The sequence below is a fragment of the Zea mays genome, chromosome 9, assembly GCF_902167145.1.
Source record: "Zea mays cultivar B73 chromosome 9, Zm-B73-REFERENCE-NAM-5.0, whole genome shotgun sequence".
Lineage (NCBI taxonomy): Eukaryota > Viridiplantae > Streptophyta > Magnoliopsida > Poales > Poaceae > Zea > Zea mays.
In genome coordinates this window covers 129,475,107-129,479,829 of record NC_050104.1, presented here as the reverse complement: position 1 = coordinate 129,479,829, position 4,723 = coordinate 129,475,107, and the positions used below count along the sequence as shown (strand labels likewise).

The following is a 4,723-nucleotide window of genomic DNA, read 5'->3' as shown; positions in this document are numbered from 1 at the left end:
GAGGAGTGGCGACAGAGCGGAGCGTAATATTTATATAGAACGTGCTTCGACGTTTCGGCGTTGGATTGGGATCCGACGGTTGCGATGGGGTGAGCGGATGGTTTAGGGTTGAGGGTGGTATGGACAGGCAGGTGTAAGCGGGCCAAGTTCAAATTGGGCCAAGAGGGTGGCTCCCATCTTCAGTATGGCCTGAATATTTGGTAAAGGGCAGCCCGAGCTCCTAGGCCACTCTGCAAATACAGTTCCCTTTCCTATCATATACTTTACTAGTTGGATGCCCGTGCGTTGCTACGGAGATCATATAAATCTTTAGGGCTTGTTCGGTTAGCTCTCAATCCATGTGGATTGAGTGGGATTGGATGGGTTTGAATCCCAAACAAGTCAAATTTCTTCTCATTTTTTTCCAATCTCATCCAATCCATGTGTGTTGGGAATAACCGAACAAGCCCTTAGGTGGTGCGGGGGCAGGGGTGGCAGTGGTCGCAGCGCCGAAGCCACGAGGAACGGGGGCAAGGGGTGTCAAGGGGGGCACGGTATCGCGGGTGTGCACTCATACTTTTGAGTCTTAATATGATATCCATAGTATCGCAGGTGTGCACGCCTAGTTAATTGCCCATGTGTTGCTATGGTTTCTATATATCATATAGACATACTTTTTAAAATAAGATAATTATTCAAACATGTTCCAAACTTTTACAATGATGTGTGTTATGTGTATGTCAGTGTGTTGCTATGGAGTCAATATATTATAATAAGATATATTGAGATACAAAAGCCAAGTGTAGAATGAAGCACCACACCATAGGAATTTGAAAAGTCACTGCTCCAAACCTTGTGAGCATCGGAGGCACGCACACCATTGGGCAAGGGGCCCTAATTAGATCTTAGAAGCATTGATCATCCCAAATATTATCAGACAAATGAACATCACAAAAAATGGCCTTCACCTAGGGGTACAGATAAACATATTTTTTTAACAATTTACCAAGGTTACCATTTCAGAAAAGTTAAGTCTGTTAAGTCAACCGCCTGACAAACAAAGCCAGTAGAACTAAAAAAGCCAGAGGTTTTACTTAACTTCTGCATACTACACTTTGATGACGACTTTTCCAACAGGTCTCTGAAACCGAATAAGCCCTGACCTTACCTCTTCCCCTTGCATCTTCTTTTACAACACCTTATTGGTTCAAAATACAATCAACATGTATTAAACAATTGTGTGTCGTGTAGACAGTAAGATAACAGTCACATAATTCCAGCCTGAGCTCCAGCCCAAAAATCATCAATTCACACAGACAAGTGGCAGCATGGTCCAAATAGGTAAATAAACAGCAAACCATAGTGTTAATAACTGAAACTGCAACATCACACAATCAAGACCAAACCTTCATGAATTAGGGGGGGTGAAACATGGCACCCAAGAACTCATTGGCAACGGTCTCCTAGGTGAAACTTGTGCATCATAGTAGTAGTGAAGAGAAAAGAGGTATTGGTGAAATACACGTCTTGAAAATTATAAAAATAAGAATATAAACTATAAAGGTTCTAGGGAAATGGATCAAGCTACAGTCCAAATCTAGGTACAATGTACGAATAATCAGAGTTAGTAAAACTTGTGATGCATACATCTCACCAAAGGAGCCTAGAACTGTACATGAAAGAACAAAGTGGTACTATATTAGCTAATCATGGGACTTGAACCGAATTAGCTTTCTGCACTGAGCCTGCTTGAGTAAGCACAGGGATAGATTGTTCTGATTCATCATAAACACCATGGTTGTTTGTTGAATTATATGAGATGATCAAGTTGAAGTTGCCCTGATCAGAGAACCCAAGAAGTCATAAGTTGTAGGTAGATGAACCACATATTAGAGGTCAACCAGTAGAACTTAGTTAGAATAACTGACTGAGAGCACAAAGATTCAGAAACATAAACTGCAGCAATTTCGTCGGTCTCTTATGATCATTATTTCCTTGGTAATAACCTCTATATAATTCATCATTAATTAGACATGAACTGTCCCGCTAGAGAACTAATCCTTCTGTGCATCGTACATCTACTCCAAGTTCAAGTAAGCATTAGTGATAAGTGAAATGTCTTCAATCATTCGTATGTGATTGTCCAGCCATCATGTCCTTGAGCACAAGCGTGTCCAGATAAGGTTAGTTCATCAGTAAGGAAAAGATGGCATGTTGCTCAATTTGAGGGTAGCTTCCCAGAGTAAGAGACTCGAGTCTCTTGGCATACTGCACAAGGGCTCTTAGAGACGCCTTAGTGATGGACAAGCACCCTTCGGTATGGAGGAACTTCAGGTTTCTGCATTGCTTAGCATCCTGAGAAAGACCACCATCACTGATTGAAGACTATAACATAATGAGATTTTCTAATGCAGCGCAGTTTGAAGCAATGATCCTGACATCTTTATCCGTGAGAGAGGGATAGTCGTGCAAACAACAACTCCAAACAAAGAATTATAGATAAAATGTAGTGCAACATATACCTTTACTAATTATATGAATGATACATAAAAGATACCCAAAGGAAATCCCAAACTCCAAAATTATGTTTAACAATCCTAAATAGGAACTTTCGTTTGCATAAATAGCATGTACCACCTACTGCAACATATAGCATTTTCTAAGTGTGTTAGTCACTATCCAAAAAATAGAAATCCTACTTTTGTTTCATTTTTCTCATTCGACTAAATGGACAGCTTGGACCAAATGATTTGATAATAAATGAACAGCTTGGACCAAATGGAGCATTTACAGCAAAATATGAATGATAAACTCCAGGTGACAAAATATCAATCATTTAGAAGTGATATTTTCAAGGCAAAGCAAAAACAAGCAGACAAACAGCCACAAGTGAACTTAGTGTAACCTTACTTCTGATTGTAGCTAAGGTAAACCAGGAAGCTATATAACAAGATAGCAAACCTGAATACGGGCTCCAGATTTGGTCTGCATGGACTTTATAGTCTCACCACCCTTCCTAATAATCAGTCCCACCTAAAAAGAAACAGACAAAAATCAGAAGTAGAGGAAAAAACAACATGGGTAAGGAAATCACACAACACAGTCTGTTGATTGATATAAAATTGACAAACAGGCACCCATACACATGCCAAATACTTGTGGTAGCATGATAAAGTGTAGTTTCGTATGGTAAGGCAAACCCTTGTCCAAATAGAACAAGGTGTATACCTTGTTATTAGCAATTTTCATCTGGTACATCTCAGCACCTTGCTGTGTTGCATTGTATTTCCGGCCTCCAGATCTAGCACCGGATGACCCAGCATCGGCCTGGGATGCAAGATCAAATATTGTAACATAGATGAAAAATGCAGAACAAAACAAAAGGTTGTGAGCATAATGAGTAATACCTCTGCCAGAACTTCTTTGATCAACTGTTCAGCTTTGCTTATCTGCTCAGGTTTGCCAGAAAGCTCAACTTGCCTTGTTAGTGCACCAGGTTCAGCTTCATGGTCTCTTGTGACTTGAATCTTTGCTCCTGATTGAAGTTGGATATACCTAATAGTTTCCCTGGCTTTTCCAATGATAACACCAACCTACAGCAAGTTGACAATAGTGCCAGTTTAAAAGATTACAAACATCACACTTCTGGATGCACTTTCTAAATTCAGTGACAGAAAATAGAATGAACAAAAAGCTTACCCTTCCATTTGGATTTTCAATCTTTTTGCTTGTACCCTGATATCCACCATAATAGGATTACTGAGGTGCGCTGCTCTGAGAAGATAATTGTGGGATAGAGGCCCCATGCCCTGATACAGAAACCAGCAACATTCTGAATTCATTTGCTATCATCGAAATTTATGGTGATTATTGAATTATGAACTATGAAAAATAACAAATTTAAATTCGTGTGGATCATGAGTCATGGTAATGAAAGGGATGCATGTATAAACACAAAAAGCAACAGCTTCACAACATGCTAACTTCACAATTTAAGATTGAATGAACATACTATTTTAAGACAGTGGATACAATCAGACTCTAGTTAAGACAGGCTAATGAGCTGGGATGCAGCAACAGTTTGATTTTGCGTTGATGCCACATTAAAAAGAAAAAGGCAGCCAAACAAAGGTATTAAACATCTGCATATACACCATGTGTGAGCAGATAAATGAATCTTATGGTTTTGTAAGATCACAATAATAACTGATATGTTTCTTGCAAGTCTATCTAGAAAATGGCATGTTGTGAAAAAAAACTACACAAAATGTCAACAAATACAAAAAAAATTAACTCATGCAGATGAAAATTGTTTCGAAAATGGCATGTTGTAAAAAAAACTACACAGTAATTGCAATGAATACAATAAAAAATCTAACTCCTACAGATGACAACTATTTTAGGATTTTTCTAGACTTCCCCATGAGGTAGAGCCGTAGAGCGTGTAAAACTAACAAACCCACGAGGAGCTAGTAAAACTAACAAAAAAAGTGGAGAACACTGATTGACTTGGACTTCAATAGTCCTCGCCGCCGAGCATATCATCGAATAACAAAAAAACCATGATTGACTTGAATTCATTTGCTATCATCGAAATTCCGAACAGATGTCCTCGCCGCCGAGCAGCATGCCCGCCGCCGCCGCCCTGGAGCAGGCAGCAACACGCGGAGAATAAAATGGGAATGGTGAGACCGGAGACAAAATGCAACCTTTAATTTGGTGGCGAGGCAGCCGCTGGGTAAAA

The 4,723-nt window shown here is 39.6% G+C and overlaps 1 long non-coding RNA gene across 1 annotated transcript; it reads right to left on the bottom strand.

Moving 5' to 3' along the window:
- Positions 1-3,227: 3,227 nt before the first annotated feature.
- On the bottom strand, positions 3,228-3,761 carry LOC103639053 (uncharacterized). Its single transcript, XR_559204.3, has 3 exons — positions 3,679-3,761; positions 3,387-3,572; positions 3,228-3,306 (listed from the first exon to the last, which is right to left on the bottom strand). It is a non-coding gene; the product is annotated as an uncharacterized lncRNA (long non-coding RNA).
- Between the last annotated feature and the right edge of the window lie 962 nt (positions 3,762-4,723).